The sequence below is a fragment of the Ambystoma mexicanum genome, chromosome 1p (assembly GCF_040938575.1).
Source record: "Ambystoma mexicanum isolate Mex_15411 chromosome 1p, UKY_AmexF1_1, whole genome shotgun sequence".
Lineage (NCBI taxonomy): Eukaryota > Metazoa > Chordata > Amphibia > Caudata > Ambystomatidae > Ambystoma > Ambystoma mexicanum.
Genome location: NC_090921.1, coordinates 768,893,644 through 768,916,884, shown reverse-complemented (window position 1 = coordinate 768,916,884; position 23,241 = coordinate 768,893,644). Strand labels below are relative to the sequence as shown.

The window sequence follows — 23,241 nt, the reverse complement described above, 5'->3', positions numbered from 1 at the left end:
TATTTTCAAGGATTCCTGATGTTGGGGGTACACTACGTTACGCTTTTGCTTGCATTTGCATTATATTAGCTATCATAATAGCTTGTTGTTTTTGTATTCAATGCATTCTTAATTTAGTTTTAATATTTCGTCGGTTTCAGAGACCGGCTCCTCTGCCACTGGGCTATGGAAGATAAATATATCCAAGGGTGGAATTGTTATGCTTGAGCTAAAACATGGCGCTGGTGCGCAGTGCATTCTGGGAGCACTCGGAGCCATGATGGCTATTTACTTCATGCCGCAGTGAAAAGCTGCACTCATTTTGCTGAGAGCTAGATTCACAATGCTGAAGAAAACATGCTTTCCAAACCTGGTATGCAGTCAAGGACATTCTGCTGGGAAAGCTAACTTTGTTATGTCTTGTTATGAGCTATGTGACTGTTTTCCGTGGTGCTTGTTTTTAGAGGAGGGAGGCACTTTGCTCCTTGAGGTTACTGTCAGTTGACCCAGCTGGCAACCAACGGCTGCTCATCAATGCGCAAGTGCGTTGCCAGAAGGTTTGAGAAATTGCCACCCCTTTTTGAAGTGTGCATATATACGGAACCTCTGAGCGGTCAGGTGAGACTTCAGCCGGAGGGGGGACGCTTCCGTCTGGCATACCTGTGGGCTGTTGTGCTCTCGGCCTGGCTGTTAACGGGGTCTTCCAGCTGCTTCTGGCGAGATGAGGAATCCAGTTACGCTCACGGTGATGTATTTTCTTTTGAATTCTCTGTTTCTTCTGTGATTTATTTCTATGTTATCACTGGATGCTTCTAAGCTTTGAATAAATGGCCGTATAAGTGCTCATCATTTTCTAAGAGTGTGTGGTTGCAAGTTATTGCGTCTTCCTGCGTTCAAAGTATTGGCTCCGTAATTGCACTGGTGATTTATGACTGTCCGTCCACTCTGGGAGAGCAATACACCGTCACGAGGGAAACGTCTGCGCGCATAACATCACAGACGCGTTTACGCGCTAAGGGCCTTTACTCGAATTACATGCTGACGTGCAGTTTTTTCACGTGCCTATTCACTCCGTATCAAGCTGGCCACGTGACAACACACGGAAGACCACGCTCCTGCCCAGAAGGCCGAATTACTGCCCCCCAGAGCCCTGAGCAGCCTCCCACAAGCCATCTGCTGCTGCCTGCCTGCTGCCACTGTGCCCTGCCATTTGGTGCCTGCATATCTGCCATCTCCAGGGGTCCAGTTGCTGTGACCGCCCCTGCTGGAACATAGGACTCCCGACTGGTAGTCCATCACTCCACAGCCCGGCCCCAGGGCCCAGTTGCCCACCCACACCTGCCTCGGGGGTGGCCATGTCCGACACAACACCATCTGACACCAGTAGCAACCCCCCCAACTGAGAGGCAGAGGGCTGCCAGCTTCACTTCCAATGAAGTTGGCATCCTGGTGGAGCAAGTCCTGGGGCATTATGATGCCCTCTTCACACCATCACGCGCCGACAAGAAAGGACGGATGAGGATCTGGACGGACATAGTGGGTGCCATCAACGAGAAGGGGGTGACACCCCGCGACATCAAGCACGTCCAGAAGCGCTGGGAGGACTACAAGTCCAGGGCCCTCAAGAAGGCCCAGTGCCTCTTAGACGCAGCGGATGCAGTGGGGCGCCGGGGCCAGCTTACCAACCAGCAGATGAGGGTCCTGGAGCGCATTCGCCCAGTGCTTCACCACCAGATCCTCAGGATGCAGGCCCGTCTGGAGTCGAGCGGTAAGTGCCCATGCATTGCTGTGTGAAACAGGGCATGTTGCAGTGTGCTGGTAGTTAGCTATTTGCATGTATGTGTGACATGGGCCATGTATGGATGTGTGTGTGCAGGGACATGATTGTGCTGCATGTGAGACCAGTCAGGCATGAACCACATGGATGGTGCATGTGTTACAATGCAACATGCGGAGCAGCATGCAGAATGCACACATGAATGCATGCCTGTCTCTGTTCTTGGACATGGTTGGGGTGTACATGTCTGTGTGTCTGAGTAGCGTGTGTATGACTTGTAAACGCCATGGATGCATGACACATGTCCGTGACAATGTTCTGAATCACTGATGCAGCCTAGTCATCCTTGTATCCACTGTATCTGGGGTGTAAGAGGCCAGATGCATGAAACTACGTGATGTGTGTGCATGTGATCAGTATGACCCGTGATGCATGCGAGTTTCAAACCACCATTGTGTGTTTCAACAGGTCCTTGGACATGTATGCAAATGTTCTTTGCATGTGCCATGCCTGTTTCTGCATGTGTGTTGCCTGCACTGACCCATGTGTTGTGGAGGGACATGATGGAAGTGACGTCTGACAGTGCCACTCATGTGCTATTGCTTCCTGTCTAGGGGACTATTGTACAGTACCCTGATGCTTGTGTTCCATGTCTCCCTCTACACAGCGGCGAGTGAAGAAGAGGGCGGAGACGGCGCTGTGGAGCAAAGCGGCGGGGATGCCTCCACCGGCCGGCGACGCAAGGCCCAGTCATCCTCCCAGGAATGACCATCATCCGGGAGCGAGGGGACTGGTGCCCCGTCTGCCACTACGGCTGCAGCGGAAGGGGTGGGTGAGCCCCCAGAGGGGCTTGCGATGGCAGAAGACGGTGTGGAGCCATCCAAGTTGGTGGTTTGTACAGAGGAGGAGGAGGCCGCTACTCAACATCGGAGGGGCAGGCATCAGCCGGAGGACAGGAGGAACCTGGAATGGGAGTGTCTTCCGTGTGGCAGTGGTTGGGCCAGCGGATAGATGCGGAGCGGCGGCGGGCGGAGGAGGCAAGGCTCACTATGGTCAGGGCAGAGAACTCCATACGCAGGGCATTGAGGCAGGCTGAGTGCCTCGAGGCAACTCGCAGGGAGTTGGAACCGTGTATTCTGAGAGGTGCGCGGGGAGTTTTACACGCGATTTCGCTAGTGCAAGAGGGGTACGTGTATTCTGAGGGGTGCGCTGGGAGTTTTACACGCGATTTCGCTAGCGCGTGAGGGGTACGTGTATTCTGAGGGATGCGCGGGGAGTCTTACACGCATTTTCGTGGTTGAGGGGCTGTATGCTGGTCCACTGGCCTTTGCGCCATGTACTGGATTTGTGCGCTGTTTATGGCGCACGGGGCGGGGTTGGGGGCGCAACTGGCGCTGCTGCAGGGTCGCTGTGCCACTCTGCGCCACGGCTGGTTATGGATGTTAAAATCCATGAATACGCTGTGCGCTGAAATGGGTTTTGGCGCACGCGGCTGGTGCAGACTGCCACACGCGCACACTGTGCGCCAGCCGCGTGTGCCACGTGTGCGCCGATTTCTATGAATTACCTCCGAAGTGAGAAGTTATGGTAGATTACACCACTGAAATGGGAAGGTCGGGTGGTATAAAAGAAAGAAATAATACATTTTAGGTTCTTAAAATAGTGCCAAGAGATGCCTGCCAAAGTTCCATTTGGAGTGGCCAGTGAAAAGTCTGTGTTGATTTTAAAATCCAAATTGCACGAACAGGCTACCTTGGTAGAGCCTACACTAAGCGCCTAGCAGGTGGAGTTCGAAAGGTTCATCCCATCACTCGCTACCAACACTTTGATTCTACCTGTGTTGAGGTTCAGGAAATGTTTCGACCATCCACTCCCCTATTTCCCCCATGCAACTTCTGAAGCATGAAATACTTTCACCTAGATTTTAATAGAAAGAGCAGGATCTAGGTATCATCTGTTGACGAAACAAAAGTGGCAACAAGGGAAGTCCACAGGAGAAATATACATGTTAAAAATCCAGGTCGAGGCGGCAGAACCGAAAGGCGTGCCACACGTAAGGAAGGGACAGGCTGGGAAAGGCAAAAGAAGCAGAATCAGTGGGCTCATAAAGGAAAGAACAAATACAGGAGAGACCAAAACCACGGATGCTGGCCTCTCCGAGTCACCAAAGTAAAATGGGAGTGGTCGACGTTGTGAAATGCTGCTGGCAGATGGAGAAAGGCCATCCAGCATGGCAACTAAGATGGATTCTGTTGTGAGAACGAGGTGATGGATCCGGTGGGATTCAAAAAAGTTCTCAATTGCCTAGGTGACCTGGAATTCCAGTAGTTGTGCCGGCAGGGGCAGAATGGAAATAGGGTAAACATGTGACATTATAGCAGAGTCCAGAATGGGTGACCAGCGTCCCAATGTTTCAATGCCATTTTATTTATTTTTAAATTTGTTTATTGCCATTTTTCAGTGATATCAGTTACATGACATTCAAAGGTGCCGTGCACATATATGATCGCAATGCATTTTAACTTAACATTAAACATTATTATAAACAACAACTGTCTCCATGTTCTGTTCTTACAGTTCCGTGTCTCTTGTCTCGGGAGGTGGTGAGGGGGGTAGTAAGATGGTTTAAAGGGGGTGTGGGGGGTGTCCTCAGAGGGCCAGCTTTAGCTCCAGTGGCCTCCCTTGGGTTGCCCTTTTTTATCCTTCGGTTATGCTTAGCCTGGGGCCTTTAGTTCATAGGGGCTTATCGTCAGAGGGGTAGAACATATGTCTGGTGAGTTCTCTCCATGCCTCGAGCGCCCTGCTGGATTCATCAGTGGCTCTGGCGACGCAATCCTCCCAAGGTTTGGTCTCAGCTAACACCCACCGCTCTGTTTCACTGTGCCATATTTTGTATTGTGGTCCCGCTGGTTTTTTCCAGGACATGGCAATGGTTCTTTTGGCCAGTATGCATGCCAAGTCCATGAGTCGTACCGTGTGCTTAAGCTTGGCCAATCTGGGGTAAGTTCCTAATAGGCACTCCTCTGGTGTCCATTTGTATTTGGTCATGCCTGCCTTCTCGCACGTCTGTTTTACTTTGCCCCACAGCGACCTTGTTTTGGGGCATTCCCACAGCATATGTATCAGGTCGGCCTCTTCCCCCATGCACCAGGTGCAGTTCGGCTGAGCTTGCTTGTTAAATTTGGCTATTCGGGGTGGGGTCAGGTAAGTTTGGTGCAGTACGTTCAGCTGTATCTGTCTGAATCTGTGGTTTCTTGAGACTTCTTTGGGAAATGTGAGCGCTCTGCTCCACTCCCCCTCTGTCATTTCTCTGCCTATTTCCCTTTCCCATTTGTTTTTCATTTCCATGCTCCGGGGGTTGGGTATGTCACTCAGATGGCCATATATTTGGGATATTGGTCTGTTGCCCTCCCCCAGGTTATATAGCATCGTTAAGAATGGGTTTGAGTCCGGTTCTTCAGGCCACGTATCCCATTTGCGTCGTGCTGTAGTGCGAACCCTTTGATACCATAGGAACTGGCCTGCGTGGATGCCGTCTATTTCTTGTAGTGAGGCAAACTCTTTGAAGGTGCCCTCTTCCTAGAGGTCTCCCCAGGTGTAGACCCCTTCTCTTTCCCATAATCTGATTTGTTTCAGGTCTGTGGCCGTTTTGCAAAGGTCTGCGAGCAGTGGTACTTCTGGTGCATAGGTGTTCCGTGAGTGGGTGAGCATTTTCGTTCTGTGCCATATCTTTTTCCCCACGGCGGCTAGGCGGGGTACATTTCCCAATAGTTGTGAGGGTGTCCAGACCAGTACTTTCAGTTGGTACGGAAGGATCATTGCTTGCAGCAGGGGCGTTTCAGATGTGGGCTCATCGGCTAGCCATTGTGTCACAAAGCTTAGCTGGGCTTCGAGGTAATATTTTTCCAGATTCGGAAGTTGGATTCCTCCCTGGCTGTGTGGTAGGGCTAACGTCGACAGCGCTAGTCTGTGTCTGTTTTTCCCCCATAGGAACTCTTTTATTAACGTCTCAAGCAATCGGAAGAAGGGTTTGTTAATATGGTAATGCACATTCTGGAACCCGTACAAGAACCTTGGTAGCACAATCATCTTGACTATCAAGGCCCGTCCCATCATTGACAGGGGGAGTTTCGCCCAGAAGTTCATTGATTTACGCAGAGCTGGGAGTGCTGCTTTTGTGTTGTGCTCATGCATCACTGCAGGGGTGTGCATTATTTGGATTCCGAGATATCGGAACAAGGTGGTCTGCCATCTTATCCCCACTGCCGGGAGTGCCTCCATGTCCTCATGTCTCAGGGCCGCTAGGGGGAACAGGCAGGATTTTGGCTTGCTGAATTGGATTCCTGAGACCCTGGAGTAATTATCCAAAACATCTAGCATGGTGGGCACATTGTGTTGTGGGTTCCTAACGTATATGAGTACATCATCTGCGTAAAGTGAGATGACGTGATCTATTCCTCCCAGCCTTATAGCGGCATCGAAAAATTGCTTTCTGAAGTAAATGACTATGGGCTCCAGTCCCAGTATGTACAACATTGGGGACAGTGGGCAGCCCTGCCTGGTCACTCTTTGTATGCCCCAGGCCTCTAACACGTGTTTCCCAGATTTCACCCTTGCTCTCGGTTTAGCGTATAGTATTGTGATCGATCTACCGGTCCAAAGCCAAATTCCCTGAGTACAGCCACTCCCAATATATGGAATCAAATGCCTTTATGGCATCCAGGGATAGTAGTGCACACGAGACCTTATCGTTGTCGGTGTGCACTATAATGTGTTGCAGCCTACGCAAGTTCATGGATGTATTGCAGCCCGGTACAAAGCCGCACTGGTCAGTGTGTATTATGTCTCCTATAATTCTGGACAACCGCTTAGCTAATATTGTGGTTAAGATTTTCACATCATAATTAAGCATCGCTAGTGGGCGGTAGGAGTCACACCGGTCCGCCGGTTTATTGGGCTTGAGGATCGGGACCACCAGTGTTTCTCTCATGCTCTCAGGTAGTATCCCCCTCTCGTATGCTTCCTGGTATACCTCATGTAACAGGGGCGTCAGGGAGGGCTCATAAGCTTTATAAAATTCTGAGGGCAATCTGTCTGTGCCAGGTGCCTTGCGCGTGGCCAGGGACCTAATGGCCTCCGTTATGTCTTCGGGTGTGATGTCTGTTTCTAGTGTGTTGGCCTGTTCCGGAGACATCTTGGGGAGCCCTGTCTCGTCCAGTGTGTCCATTATCTGTTCTTGGGAAACCTGTTCTTTGTGGGAGTATAGGTGCTCGTAGAAGCATGTAAAGGTGTTATTTATGTCCTGCTGTATGTGATGCATGTTCCCCTCTTCGTCCCGCAGTGTAGTGGTGGAGTGTCTGGGATGTTCCTTTTGGCAGAGCCAGGCCAGTAGCCTGCCCGGTCTGTCCGCCTCTACATGTGCTCTGTTTGTTTTGGCAGTGTAGTCAAACTTTTCTAGCCTGCTCCAAGCGGTTGCATTCTTCTCCCTGAGTTTCTGGAGTTCAATTTCTCCCTGCTGAGTGCCTGTGTGGGTGGCCTCCAGCCCTTCAATCTCCTTCTCCACCTGGTCTAATTCTTTCCTGAGTATTTTCCTGATTCCCCCGGCCTTTGCAATGGTTTCCCCCTTATCACCGTTTTTAGAGCGTCCCATTCTGTACTTCGGAGTTCCACGCTGCCCGTGTTAACTTCTATGTAGTTGTCTATAGATTCTTGTAATCCCTCTCTAAAGGCTGGGTCCGTCAGGGCATCTACAGGCATTTTCCACATGGGGATCGGGGTCTTGGGCCATTGTGGTTCCATGTCACTAAAAGTGGGGAGTGGTCAGAGATGGTTCTCCCTAGGTACTGTGCCTCTTCCACTTGGGGTAAGTGATCCCTGCCTATAAGGATGTAGTCTAATCTTGTGTATAGATTATGCGGGGACGAGTAGAATGAGTAGCCTCTAGTTGCTGGATGTGTTTCTCGTCATACATCTGCCAGATCCAGCCTGTCTATCATTGCGGTCAGCGCTGTTGTTGCTGCCGGTGGGCCTTTCGAATGGGGTATGGACCTGTCCAGTGTTGGATCGTGTACACAATTGAGGTCTCCCCCCAGATGAACAGGCCACTTCTGTGTTGCGTTATTCTGGGATACAGCGAGTTCAAGTGGGCCGGTATGTTGTTGTTGGGGAAGTAGGAGTTCATGATGCATAATTCCGCCTGTTCAATATACCCCCATAACATTACGAATCTGCCTTCCGGGTCTATCTCCGATTTGACCAGGCAGAATGGGAGCTGTGGGTGTATGCAGGTGTAAACTCCACTTGCATATTTGGAATAAGTGGTGCCAAATCCCTGTCCCCCAGAGTGAGTTTGGAGTTTAGTCACAGAGTCTGCCGTGCACTGGGTCTCCTGTAGCAGTGCTATCATCACCCCTTTTCTATATAGTTAGGTCTTAATTCTGTTTCTGCGAAGGTATGTTCTCAGACCCCTCACATTCCATGTCATTATTTTAATTGCTGTTGAGGTCATGGTGGTTCAAAAGGGATATTACGTTTGTCCTGCATCCCCCTCTGCCTCATTTGTGATCGCGACTCTGGTGTTGAAGCCCCTTCCTGTATGTGGGTTAGAGCCCAGGCCCCGCCCCTGTCTTCCATTCGATTCCCCCGCTGCCCCCGGTCCTTCTGGAGACTTACCAACAATAGTAACGTTCATTCTAGAGAATGAGAACAACAAACTGTGCAACTTTGAACTGCCCCTAGCAGTTGCTTCGAACTTGCAGCGCTCAGGGGCTCCCAAGCCTTTTAGGCCTTTCTAGGCCTCCCGGTGCGGGTTGTGTGTTGGCGGTCGGCCTCCACGTTTCCTGAAGGGGTGTGTCGACGTCATCGGCGCTTGTGTGTGCCGGTGCGCTCCTGCCGATGTTGCCTTCATATTACTGTGGTTCTTGGTGTGGTGCCGCGGTTTTTCCTGCATTGTGCGAGCATCAGTCGTTTCCTGTTGCTTTTGATTGTTCAGTGGCCTGTGATCTCCTTTGTTGCCCCTTCTTTGTCATCTGCGAGGTTGTTGTGCTCGAGCCACATATTCGCCGCTGCGGGAGTTTCTAGGAAGATGGCTTTTCCTTTGTATATTATCTTGAGGCGCGACGGGTACATTAGCATGTACTTGAGGTTGAGTTCTCGTAGTCTTGCTTTCACCGGGATGAATGAGTTCCTTGCCCTTTGCACTATGGGAGTGTAGTCCGGATACATGACTATCTTAGCATCCTGTCTCTTGATTTCCCCTCCTTCTCTCGAGAATCTCAGTATTGTCTCTCTGTCACGGAAATTCAGGACTTTTGCGATCATTGTGCGCGTGTGCGAGCCCGGGGGAGGTCTTTTTTGCAGAGATCTGTGGGCTCGTTCTATCGAGAATCCCTGGGTCAGGTTGCCGGCCCCAATTTCCTGTTGTAGCATTGTCTCAATAAATTCTGTTGGGTCCGGGCCCTCCATTCCCTCCGGGACCCCCAGGATTCGAATGTTGTTGCGGCGGGCTCGCCCTTCCGCATCCTCCGACCTCGCCTCCAGCCGTGCTACCTTCAGTTCCAGGTCCTGGACCTTAGATATGAGATCTGTCGTGCTTTCTACATTGTCGTGTAGGGCAGCCTCCGCTGTGGTCACTCTCTCGGTGAGATTGCGGGCATCCTGCCTTATCAACTACATGTCCGATTTTAATTCATCTATTCTAGTTTCAATTGAGGTGCGTAATGCAGCTATGGCCTGCAGTACTTGCACGTTCGTAGGTTCTTCTTCCTGGGTCGGTAGCTCCTCTGCTGTCCTTGCTTCCTGCTGTTGTTTGGGTCTAACCATCGTGTACGAGTCCATTGTTGCAGTTTTCGCTCTGCCCTTGGGGGGTGACATCTCCTGTATCTGGACATTCAGTTCGCTACCTCGTGTCGGTGGTGCTCGCCCGTCCACTGGCTGCGATTTCAACAGCTATCGCTTCAGGATCAGGTGGTCATTGTGTTATTGGCCGCTGAAGTGTGTGCCTTCTCCACACGATTGTGCGTGCCCAGAGCAGTGTTATTCCGGATTGGCGGCAGCCCCGATTGCTTTCTGTGGCTGGACAGTCGTGGCTTCAGCCCCTTGCTGTCTCAGCCTTTGCTACTGTGGGCCTGGGGTGCGCTAACCTTCTGGGCCCAGAGCCCTCTGGAGAGGTTTGATTTTCTTAGTGTCTTGCCCCCTATGGTGCCGCTTTCCTTCCGTTCCCAGGTGGTAGGTATGGTGCCTGTGCCTTCCTACTTCCAGGTCATCGCAGCGCTAGTGTTGCTGGGCCGTCCGTTGGATGGTGGCCATGTTCTTGGGGTTTAGGGCGCGGGCTGCCGGAGTTCATGCAACATACGGGTTAATCCTCGTGTGGGGCCTACCTTCTGCCCGTACGCTGCTGCGTTGTTGCAGCGCCCCCCCAGGCTCTCCGGATTACGCCCGGGCCCCTCCGTTCCGTCGCTCTACTGGCCTCCTCGTTTCCTAGCAGGATGAGGCCGTACCCAGGCTCACCGTTCTGTGTTGGGCTGCAGTCCTCTTCGGTCTCCGCCCATACCTCCTGCGGTCCCTGGAGGTCGATCCGCCTCTTCTGCAGGTCCGTCGGGCCCCTCGTCCTGGCGGGTTTCTTCTTCCAGCCCGCTCTGGGCGTTTGCAGCACCAGCTCTCCCTCCACGCCTCGTACGCAGGGGTCCCGATGGGCGGTGTCCGTCTGCCTGCTCCGCGTCGCTGCGGTCTACAGCGGAGCCTCGGGCGCCGCCATCTTGCAGGTCGGGGAGGCTCCACTTTGCTTTCTCCAACCGCCTGTTCTGGTAGTCCGATTTTTCATGAAAACAGCACAGAGTGTTGGAAATCGGTTCCTTTCTGTGGTGCTATTAATTTCATGACCGTTCGTCGAGTATTTGTCGAACCATTCGGTCCATATCAGGATCCCCGGCAAGAGCGCTGGCAAGTCTTGTCCTTACGCCATGCGCGCCGGCCACGCCCCCTGTTTCAATGCCATGAGACCCAGGTCCAACATAAGGGAAACACTGAGGATGGAAGTCAGGGGAAGGATGGCGTTACTGGACAGGAATCAAGAGACTCTACCTTCCAGGCGGGACTCTGTGTCTTTACCATGACAATCCTTGCCACAGCAGTTGTAACCTTGCCACATTTGCATTACAACCTTTTGAGTAGGGTTGGGGGGCCTTCACCTCATGCCCCGATGCAGCTCACCTGTCTGTCCTTGTCCCTTGCAAGTTTCTCTACTTCCCCCACAAAGGGTTGTCCTCCTCTTCACCCCAGTCTCGCTTGCCAATAAACCCTCTCCCCAACTCACATTGCCCTGGAGCAACTACTATCTGGATTCCTACTTCCGCCTTACAGCCTGCCGACCACTGCTTCCCTCCCTGTTCCACACAATAGGAGCATCTTCAATGTAAATCAGTTGCGGAAGTAAATGCACGGTTTTAAGTGGTGTACTTGATGTGTTGCAAAGCATGTCACCCGGAAGGGCAGGTAATACTGTCACAATTTTAGCAAGGAAAAGCAGTGGAGACAAACAGGGGGGAACACAGACGGGGGCATCAAAGAAGGTTAGTCTAGACTGATAGATATGAAGTGATATGAAAGTGGATAATGGACATTTTATAATGTGAGAAAGTGATCAAAAAAAGCATTGAAGGGCTTAACGATATTATTGCAAATTATTGCATAAGTACACTATTTTACCATAAGGAAACGCTTTTTGTGAATACTGTCCGTTGACCAAATTCTTCTGGTGTAAAAGTCGGTTTATAATAGGATAAGGAATGCGCTGGTAGTTATTGAGGAATTATTTCCTCCTGGGGCACTCCAAATGCGTGGTTTTCTTTGTGAGTCACAGCAAGCTCCCAAGTTTAACGGGCGAGTATTCAAAGTAAGTTTAGGTGGGGAAATGTATCAGTCGCTACAGTGAGCTCATTTTGAAAGGTTGAGAGTTTGAGGGATGGATTAATTTCCGTGAAGGGGGCATGGATTAACTGAGCACAGAATAGAGAACAGGGACATTAACTCGACAAAAGAAATGCCAAAAAGGGGGCAAAGGGAGAAAAAGACATAGTGGAATGGGCAAGTGATCTAACCATGAAAGAGGAAAAGGGGTGGAAATGCAGAGGAGACGCGGGAGAGGAAAAAACAAGATCCAAACAGTGTTCGTCCCAGTATGCTCCTAGTTTTGCATTCCCATTGAGCTTGACATTCCCAGTAACCTCCCAGGAAGTTTGACATTGCCAGCAAGTTCGCAGTTTACAAATCCATTATACCGCAAAGAAACATCCCATATATGCTCCAGAGATACACCCTGAGCAAGCTGTTGTTGGAAACTGAAAAGACACAACATATAACCGTGCACTCTATAGAACATAACGGCAAGCAATGTGACGGGGGTCTGTACACAGACTGAGACAAGATTTTCCAATTAGTCAAGGAATAAAAATTGTAGCTGCAATCCTATAAGGTTATCAGTGCCTAATTATACTGAACAGTTCTATGAAGAAAATGTTGTAATGGAGCCCTGGCAGCTCACCCAGGATACGATCATGGGACTTCGAAGCATGTGCATCAACCAAATGAAATATTTTAGAAATTGTATTAAGAATATATCTGGTTTGAGAATAGGTGGAAAATGTAGGTTGCTACCTGTGAAATGAGGGGGAAAGCGGAGAACAATTTCCTAAATTAAACTTAGCCAGTGCATTGCCCATAAGGCATGTGCCTGTGACAATGGTACCTGTGATGTTGCTTTCCATGATGCACAACTCACAACTAGACCCATGTCAGGCAGGTGTATTCCACCCAGTCCGGTTTTCTTTCTTTGCATTCTGGGACTTGTAGTTCTTTGTTTAAGTAAATAGGAAAAGTAAAGCTACAAGTATACAAAGAATAAGGAAAGGACTGGATGACCTAAACCCACCTGACATGAGTCTGGTTGCAAGCACTGTGTGAGGACCTTTGTCAAGTTTCCACCTACATGGGCCCCATGGACAGACAATACGTGGTCAGAGCCTGGAGACACTAGTGCACTCACTGTGGGAATTAGGAGCAATTGGAAAGCATATAGACACCTTTAAAAATCTGCTTTAAGTGCCATGCGTGAAGAAAATGGAAAAAAGGACCACAGCTTTAGAATAAAAACATCTGTTTTTTACAGAATTGGAATATATCCTAAATACATCTGATATGTTCTGGAAGAGACATCTGTTTGGTTGCTGTCAAAAGAGAGAAAGATTGAGCTGATAGCGCTGAATTGAGGGCGGACAGAAGCAGGGATGGAAATTGCTGTGAGCGATTTAGCTCCTGCTTCTAGTCTAGGAGAGACTGGTTAGGTTGAAACCAACAGCTACCAGGAGCTACTTTTAGCTCCTCGGGCCAACTGATGCCTTACAACCATACAGATGTGACACTAACTTTGAGCATTTGAGAGTGTTGATAAAGAAGAATTAGCGCACATCTAGTACACACTTAAACATAATGGATCATACATAACGTGCACCAAGTTGAAGTGTGCATCTCATGTGGTAGTTTGATTTGCAGTGCGCTGGGTACTCGCTCCTCGTTCCCCAGTGGTTTGTCCTGCCTACTGGGTGGCGTTTGACACCCAAGAGCTGGTTTTAGATCCTGCTCATTGCAGCGTAATTTTGAACCTTACAGAAGTATGCCATAAACATAAGGTTTAGCAGATGATAATACATATAGGACTAAATTTACTTTGAGCACCAATTAATCAAAGCAACTTACAGGCATCCTTCAAAAATCTCACTAAGATCATTTTTAACTAAACAATTTTCCCATTCAACATATTTAACCAGAGACAATCCAATGATATAAGAGGAGATTAAAAACATAGAGGACCCCAAGGCAGGACAATATATTAATAGGCTTTTTAAGGATTCAACTACTGAACTATCTTGACAGAACCTACAGGAAGACTCTCATGTTTTATTTATATGCCTAATACTAATAATTTCATTTGTTAATAAAACATTCAAATGAAAATGCATACAATTATTTCTGGTGCTTTTTCCTGGCAATGGGATCAAATACGGTTCTAGAGTTCCAGCTTCTTTTTTATAGGAAACTATATGCCTATAAAACTTAGATTTTACAGTAGAGTCTATAGTTTTAGACTTATTATAGATCCGATTTCTTTTTTTTTACAAAGTTAGAATCTGTTGACAACACCCCCTTTATGACCCGATCTTTTCAAGGGTATATTGACCTTTGGTATATAGTTCTTGAATAACGCTTTTGTTTTTTACAGCATCCCTAACCACGCATCCGAGAAGCCCATACAAACTGGATACAGGGTTTGACATTAATTTGCTCATAAGCAGTAGTTGTTTCCACTGCACCATACTGATCAATAATTCAAGACCTAATTTGTATCTTAATGTGGAGAAAGTCACACAAGGTGGACGGTGATACAGTACTTTCTTCAAAATAAGGGCCTCATAAAGATCCAACTCATCATGGATCCAATTGGGAAAGAATTCCAGTCCACATAGGAGTTGAGGAACAACTTTGGCAATATAAAACTTCATTGCCAGAAAAAGCTAAAACCAACCGTACTTTCTGTCCACTTTAACCATTTGTGTTGCTAGTAGTAAGGCTTTATTCCTCAGGTAGACCCTATAGAAGCCTTTATTAGGGTGAGCGACAATAGGGTAGCCTAAATACACCATATGGTCTTCAGTTAGAATCTTGGTCTTATTAATAGACCAAGCGAATGAACATGTTTTGCGAGTTCTGCGCAATTTGAGTATTACTGGTTTTGAAGGATTCATTACCAAGTTATTCCGTTGCATATATTAATTAAAGCAATTTAAAAGTCTTTGAAAACCAATCGTGACCTTCTCAATATATGGAAGAATGGGGGGGTTGTATTTCAGCTTTGTCAAGTTCCATAAAAGGAGAGTCCCAGATTTCTTCCCAGATTGGATCAGCTTGGATTAGACATTGAGTTCTTTCCAAGTCATTGATCAAACCCCAGAAAGTGTGCAAGCTTGCTTCTTTTAAAGATGTCATCATGGCCTCACTGTTTGCAGCAGCTTAGCCCTAAAAATGTTGGACCGGTTCCTCAGTCTCTGCTTGATCCCTTTTATCTTGTTATTTAGAGATGCAGAATCTCCCGGCCCAAAGGCTTTTATTTGCCTAATCTGTTTCCTGGGCATCCTTTTCATGAGTTGAAAGATGGGCTCGAATTTATGACACTGAGTTTTGCTGGGGGCCCCAGATGTCCTTTTACCCATTTTAGGCAACATACTCTGAATATAGTGGTTAAAAGAGAATGAGGTATAAGTAAACCTCTTTGATTCTAAATACGAACTTTCAAAATCGTTCAAAATAGACATATTGAAGGAGCAGATCTTATTTTACCTCCACCTGAGAGGATTCCCTTGAGTATTTATCTTAATCTGGGATTTATAATGTGCAGTTAGGACTCTTACATTCAAAGCCAGCAATCAACATTGCATGGTCACTAAATACATTAAAGGACTGCTTCATATTTTACAAAACTGTCGTAACAAATATATAGTCTATGCAGGAAGAAGCTGAAGCTCCAAACCTCGATTTCGTGTAACTTTCTCTTCATTGAGATGGAGCAAGTGGAGATCCAAACTTCAAAATTCAAAAACCCCATTTGTCCTTCAATAGTTGACCCATACCTCCCTCTTCCCCGCCCAGCATTGAAAGCTGATGCAGTATATCAGTAATTGTTAAACCACAGTTCCAAATTGCGGCCAAGAGACAATCAGCATTAAAGTCGCCAAGAATAGTCACCTGTCCAGCCGGACACAGAAGATACCACTCCTCAATTTTTAGATTAATCTTCTGTAAAACCAGGACAGATTACTATTCGTCCCCCAATAGATGTTAAACTATAAAAGATTCTTAAGGTTAGGGACACCCAACATTTTAATAGATACAACATGCACACTCTTACATAATACTAAGTGGTCTGTGATGCTATGGCCCTATCCTTGTCCGACGGTGGTCAGAAGAAACCCAGAAGGCCTGCCCCTTGAAACCTGAAGAGCTGGTTCCCTAACTATTTCATATCCTTCAAAGACGGGAAAACCTGTATACAGGTTTTTTGCAAACAGAAAATGATGTGAGAACGAAGGTAATCTCATAATAGGCTATCTCTGCAGAGATACCCCAAACATTCCAAGATAGTATTGTAAAACCCACCTTCATGCTAAAGTTTTACTTTTAAATCTTTTAATTGAGTCATCGATTCTCTTAAGGAAATGGCAAGCCACCTCCAACTCTCAGTCTGATTCCCCACATTACACTCGACATTGGAAGTCCCAGTCCCTTCATTCAAGGCGGCCTTGTTTACGGGTTGGCTGCTTCCATCCTCTCCCTGAGGCTTTCTACAATCAATTTGGGAAGGATAAGTTCTCAAATCGTAGCCCAATTTTTGAAGATTCTCGGTTTCATTCAATAAGATCTCGTAGACAATTCTAGATAGGATTACCAATCTCACATAATCATATCTTCCCAAAAGAATGAAGTCAACTAATTTAATGTCTTTGGTTGGAAGTAGCCTCAGCGAAGGGATTTCATTAAATAGTGCAAGAATGATACCTCTATTTAGATGGTCTGTGCTATCTGTTTCGAACATGTAGTTCAATGTAAGGCTCGTGAATTCTGGATATGTAGGATCTTTGCAAAAAGGATCACTCATGTTCACTCACATGGAGTTCAACAGGTTATCTCACCAGTGGCAAAGTACAATGAGGTGTGTCTTTCCCAAAAAAGTTTAGATCAGAGACGTGATCCCTAGGGAGATGTCTCCAACCCGTGCTGACGAGGTTAGTTGTGGACCCCCTTATTTTAGGCCCCTCAAACTCAACCATGCCTTCAATTGGACCTCCAGCCTTTGTTTCCCCATGCCACCAACTCGATTAAAGGACTGCATTGCTGTTTTAATCATGGTGTCCTCTACCCCCGGTTCAGTCAATGTTTGGGGATGAACTTTCTTACTGCAATCAGAAGCACTTGCCATACCTATTGCCTGTGTAATCATTTGATTGATGAGGTCCCTAACAACCAGATCGTTTGTGGACATTGTCAAAGAGGGGGTGTCAATATTCCCACTAAGGCCAATAATATTTCAATGAATTTCTACCTCAGTTGTCGATAGTACATGCAAAGAAACACCATGTAAGCTGTCACCCGCCCCTGTGTTCGCAACCGTTGAATGATTACCCGAGATCTTAACCTCATTCTTACCATTCACACCCACAGGGACATTCTAATAAGAAATGTAAAAGGTGGCTTTGGCAGACCCCTGATTATTTTCCATATTAGGTTAAGGCTTCAACTTTCTTTTTAAGGCATCTCCAAGTTTCCCATCCACGGGTGCATAGCCGCCCTCTACACCAACCTCCAGAAACCCAACCTCCCCCACTGTGAGTTAATCCCCCCTCGACTCTAAGCTGGACTTAGGGATCAACTGTCCCATACATTCCAAGTTGACGTCTTCAAGTGATAAGTCGTGCGTTTCACCAAAATCCTGGAAATCCGACCACCCTTGTTTTCGCAAAAAAAAGTTTCGATTTTTTATTTGAAGCTTTATTGTTAATGGGGGTCTTGCCTTCTTTGGTTATACCTTTTTTTAAATTGTGTTTATTCTTTTTATTTTTTTCCAAGCACCTCCCCACCAACTCTCCCAAAGCCTTGTTATTCGTCGTTTCTCGTCCCTCAGTCTGAGCCAAAGCATCTTTACCTTAATCATGAGGACAGAGCAAGTCCTGCTTAGGGCATCCCAAAGCGTTATAATAGTAGGCTTCCTTCAATAGGCTAACCAAAACATTAAGATTGTTACTAATGTCAAATAAGTGCCTCGTATGTGTATTAAATTGATAATAATAATAATAAAATTCTAAACATAATGTTGAGTTATGCAGATTTATGATGGCTATGACCACAGGGTTTGGATCCTCTTCTATCAGAATTTATGAGCTGGCGAACTGTGGAGAATCTGAGGGGCTAGGATTTGTATTCATACCTGCCCGTTTTGCCAATTGCACAGCAAGTAATGACACCTCCCTTGTGCATAAAATCGGTGGCATGTTCAGATAGGGTCCATTCATATGATCATTTTGTATCAAAGGTCGCTCACTCAACTCCCCGCCCATAAATTGAGTTTCTCCCATCTGCGGAAGTTCACCGCCCCCTTCCTTAACGAAGAAGGGGTGACGGAATCCGCACTCGGACAGCTTTCACATCCATGCCATCAAGAACTTGAGTAGTGTCTGTTTCCCCAAGAGGCGGCATCCTCACTGGTGAAGGCGGTAGGGCAGCTGCAATATACATGCTATTACGGCATGAGGAGAAAATGAGCGGTGCTGTGAGTTAGTCGGGAAGTACTTCGATTTTCTTCCTCATATTGTGCACTTCTCAAAGCTAATGCAACAGAAATAAACAAAAGAAACATTTTGTAAGACCTACAAATATCAACCCCCTCTCCTCCTACGCGCCTAATTGCCCAACAGCACTCTCTGGGCACTCCAGATTGCGTGCACGCTGGTGGGCACGCTCGGCTGTTATATCTGTTTCATGAGGGCAGGTGTTGGGCCTAGATTTGTTGATGAAATTAGACCAAGTGCTGAACTAAAGTATAAAAGAGAATGGAAGTAAATAAGTAAACTAACGTTATAACGGTATAGTAATCCTCCAATAAAAAGCAACATTTAAATTCAGTTAGTCCAGAGGTAGTCAATACCTTTCCAACAGCGTTTTGATGAAAAAGAAATGTCCAAAATGGAGAGGGAAACGCCAGCGGTCGACCACAGCCCAACAGCATTCTGTGGGCACTCCTTGTGAATATTAATAACGAATTGTTTCATGCTGATCTTGCAGCCTATTGTTGTAGTATTGCAAAGCTTTAAGTAACACGTTTTAATAATATTAACCCTTTAATGTTGCAATCTGGGTTTGGATTCATTTTTGATGTCAACGGAAATTACACCCAACAACAGGAGCATACGCTCCCCAATGCCAGTCTGAGGTTCATTACACAGCATATTTCTAAGACAGCATCACTTCACACAGGCTTGAAGTCCTATTCATCACTCCTAGAGCTAGCTCACCTCAAATCATCTTCTCATCGCACCTGTCCATCATAGCCATTACATAAACTTCATACACTAAACAGGAAGAGCCTTCACAGTAATAAACAAGTCCTCGTGGCCAGGCACCATCTGAACCCACATCCAATCCTCATCTCCCTGGAACTCCTCAACTGACATAGCTGCATCGCTGCTTCTAAGAAGATGACCATCCACCTAATTAAATCGACCATCCAAAATAAAGCTCTTCTTCAAGATATCACCTACCTTGCACTAACTACTGTACTCTTAACAGTAACAACATTACCATCAAAACCTCAACCTCCATGGTGACCTCTCTACCCCAAAGATTAACATTTCAATTTCTTCAACAACATGGACCTTTCCCATCTGGGATAAACCATTGTACTTCACCCTTATGAACCTGCCACCAAACTAATCACGAGTGGTGTCCAAAAAAAGTTCAGAATTACAGCCATTTCATTTGCACATGCACCCAATGAACAACTTCACACACTCCTACAGCATTCATTTTTGCATGCCTGAAGACAACACTCGGATCCACCTTTGAGAAGAGCAGCCCATGTTTGGCTCACAATAGTTTGTCTACTCCGGTTCCGAACTTTACATTCTGGTTAGAGATGCCAGAGTTTCACCTAAACAGTTCAGATGTAGGCTCCTTTATAAAGGTAAGCAGCAACACCTGTGCCCCATGAAGGGACCCTTAATGTATTCTAGGAAAATACGTGTGTGAGAGAAAGCACATGAGAAAACTGATGCCTACAGTGTACTTATGGCTGAAGAAATAGTAATACTGCATTATTCGGCTTTGGTATCTGTTCATTGAGATAAAAGGGTGTTTCAACGAGAAACAGCAGCAATGGTATTCAGGGCAATCCAGAAGCAGATGCCTTACAATGGAGGGAAAAATATTGAGCACATGGCTGGTTGATGGTGGGAATATGTGATACAAAAAGCAGGGACGGGACGCATAAGGCAACGCAAAAAACTGATATACACAGGGAGAATGCACCTCTCTACAGTGGTGTTAGAGACACGTTAGTCAAAGAGATGAAGTGATAAGTTAGGATACAGAGGTTGCTCCGTCCAGACTAAAAAGATGGAGCTTCAGGGCAGATTTGAAGGAGTGGGTTGTAGTGGTGGTTTTGATGCTGGGGTAAATCGAGTTCTAGTGGTGATGGGCAAGGAGGAAGAAGGAGCAAAAGTAAGAGGATGACAGTGTGGCCTGGGGATGGTGAGATTAAGGTGGGTGATAGAGCAGAGGTTGCAAAGTAGAGAGTCGTGGGGGGCAGTGTAACCTAGGTTGGAGCAAGGGGAAAGCTCATTAAGACATTTCAAAAGAAACAGACAAATATTCATAGAGTGCCAACCATCATGGATATGGAAATTGGAAGTGGGAGAAGAGCGGGGAAATGACAGTGTGTGTGGCTAAGTTGAGTATTTTATCAAGCAGGGAAAAGCAGTAGAGTGAGAGGCCAAGCAGGAGACTAGTGCAGTAGTCAATGACACTAAGAATCAGAAATAGTAGAAGGGCCTTTGCAGAATTGCAGATTTTTCTGACATTGAAGAGTTTAACATAGCTCTCAACTCGCACACTTTTGGCGGGTGTCACTCGACATGGAAATAGTTCATTCACCTGCCAAGTCCCTTACTCGTTCATACAATTCAATGGACTTTCACCGTCCAAAATAAAATAGTCTGCTTTCACCAGCCCTGGGGCCCTAAAAGGGTGAGAGGTATGGGTTAACCCTGGCAGCAGTTGGGGTAGATGTGAAGAGGTCCACAAGCCTGCATGTCTTAGGAGATGGGGTGAAGAGGTCAGGCAAAAAAGAAATAGGTGAGGGAAGTGCGGATAAAGTGGAGGGCACGAGGTAATGACTTCCAGTAAAGGATTGCAGAGAGACAAACAGATGTGTGAAGAGAGATCAGTGGTGAGAGAATGGAAGGAGAATAATATTTAGGGTTGTCCACAAACAGATTGTAAACCAAAAGCAGAGACGAGTTATCCCACCATAGAGGAAGCATGGAGGGTGAACAATAGAGGGCCTAGGACTTGAGTGGCTGTGCTCCACGACAGAGAAGGAATTATTAGAAATGTACGAGCCAGTCGAGTTGAGAGCAACTTCGGAATAACGAGGTGAGCAAGGGTCCCAAGGAAACAGTGATCCTCAGTATCAAGGACAACAGAAAGGTTGGGAATGAGTAGAGCGTAGGAGTCTGTATGGTTTGCAGAAACTTTTAGAAGTTGGTGAAGGCTATTTCCATCGAGTGCTGGTTTTGGAATACAGGCTGCAGACAGATCACTGTTAATAAGGTAGGTGAATTTCCTGTTGAAGACCAGACGATCCAGGATTTTTTAATATAGGGAAAGACGAGGATAGACGGATTCGTTGTTTGTTTATTTATTTGGTAATGCAGACCAAACCCTTGGGTAGCAGGGCGCAAACAGTACAAGAAGTCTTATAGCTTGGTTACATGGCATAAACAGTATTGCTTCGTAACTTAATATTGCTCTTCCTGTTATGTTTACAACTAAACAGAATACTGCACAATCACGACTAGATAAGCAACGCTTAAACGTTTCAACTAGTTCGCAGCTCTTATTTATGAGAATGTGGGTTATTCGCAATGGGTGTGGTTTGATAATCGGAGGCGGGGCTCTAACCGCAACTGCCAAAATGTTAGGGACGCGCCAATACACGGGCACAATGTGGTCAGTTGTCAAGTGCCAAGTGGACACCAGGCACTTAAATGGCCGACTACATCATACTGGGGTAGGGTCGTATTGGGGTCCGGTTGTACCCGTATGGGCGTGGCAGGATCGCGCATGAGCAGATTCAGTAGGCGAGGTTTGCCTCTCGAGGGCAGGACTTCATACTCACAGGGCGGGGCCGCCCGGCCAGGTCGCTTCACAGTCCCTCTCCGGGGTCTTCCATTGGCTGTGTCCTCCTGTCCCCGAACTGTCACCCCGCCGTGTCCCCTACGTATTTGCAATCACTGCCTGGAAGCGCATCTTCCTGGCTCGCGCAGCTGCGCACCTTGTTTCCCTTCTGTACAAAAACAAAAGGGGAGCCGGGCGCGTGAAACTCGTCTCGCTGCGGGCAGCCAATCAACAGCCTGGTCGCGAACTCTATCCAATGGAAGGCGTGGCTGTCCTGACTCGGCGCCGTCTGCGTTGCTAGCTGACGCGTCCGGCTGTCTCAGTTTCTTAAGGTGGAGCGGGAAGTTATGTATGGCGGTATCTGAAAACAGGATGAGGTGCGCAGTAACTTTTTAACTGTCTGCTTTCCCCTGACGTGAGATCTTAAGGTGGAAACCCGTACGGTCCTGATCTGTGCAGTAATAGCGGAAGGTCGTTTTAACAAAAACTGCACCTTTCCGCCAAACCAGGGCTCCTTCCTAGCGCAAACTGTTTTTCTCACTCTACGGGAATTGACTGAAAGGCCATCCGTATTGCAGAATCGCACCTCTTTCTTCGGACTTCTTCCTAATTTAGAAGGCAGTAGCGTCTCTGGGCAGCTACATTTTAGGAGGCAAACCAGTGGGACGCACGTATAACTAATGTGCGGGGAGCACACACCAACTGTCCAGTCCAAATAGTTTAAACACGTTTTTTGTATCAAACTGTATGTTCATTACAATGATAACATAATTCAAGTTCAGAGTATGGTCAAGATAGTAAAGGGTTGGCATCAATTTACTGCACACACAGGGCATTCATTCCAACATTTTGGATTGCGCAGGAGGGAGATTTTGTGAGTGGAAGAGGGAGAATTGAATGTTCACATTGAATCATTTGGGTTAGGGGTATTTTAGGAGGGAGAAAGTAAAGAAATAGCAAGATTTTTATAGAAAAATAGGGAATCTTCTGCCTAAATCGGGAGGATTGCCAAGTTTGCCAGGGCACAAGTCCTAAAAAAAAAGTGGGTGGACTCATTAACATACTCAAAAGTTATGTCACATGAAACAGACCTGCCAACATTCTGGAGCTCCTGATAGGAAGATTTCACAAAAAGCAATTGGGAGAATGTAATTTTCTCATAGGATTGCCATACATGCCATCCCTCCCGATTTAGGCAGGAGATTCCTGATTTTTGAGTGAAAGATATTGCTATTTTTCATGTTCTCCCGCCTAAAATAATTCTAGCCCCAATGCATTCTATGGGAACATTTATGTATCCCAATTTCTCTGACGAAATCTCCCTCCCAGCTGCGTCGGGATGTTGGCATGTATGTATAGAATTGGGGTTATAATTATTTTAGGGGGGAGACAGAAAAAAAGAGCACTCTTTTTTAATTGTAAAAATCGTGAGTTTCCCGCCTAAATCGGGAGGGTTAGCATATATGATGAAATTAAAATATGTTAAAGTG

The 23,241-nt window shown here is 46.9% G+C and overlaps 1 protein-coding gene across 1 annotated transcript in view; it reads right to left on the bottom strand.

Moving 5' to 3' along the window:
• The window catches only part of LOC138580545 (mothers against decapentaplegic homolog 4-like), an 880,676-nt gene extending 858,662 nt beyond the window's left edge, over nt 1-22,014 (bottom strand). The window contains exon 1 of the mRNA XM_069651176.1: nt 21,753-22,014. The gene's annotated coding sequence lies outside the window, so the exon portion shown is untranslated. The remainder of the gene's footprint in view (nt 1-21,752) is intronic.
• Between the last annotated feature and the right edge of the window lie 1,227 nt (nt 22,015-23,241).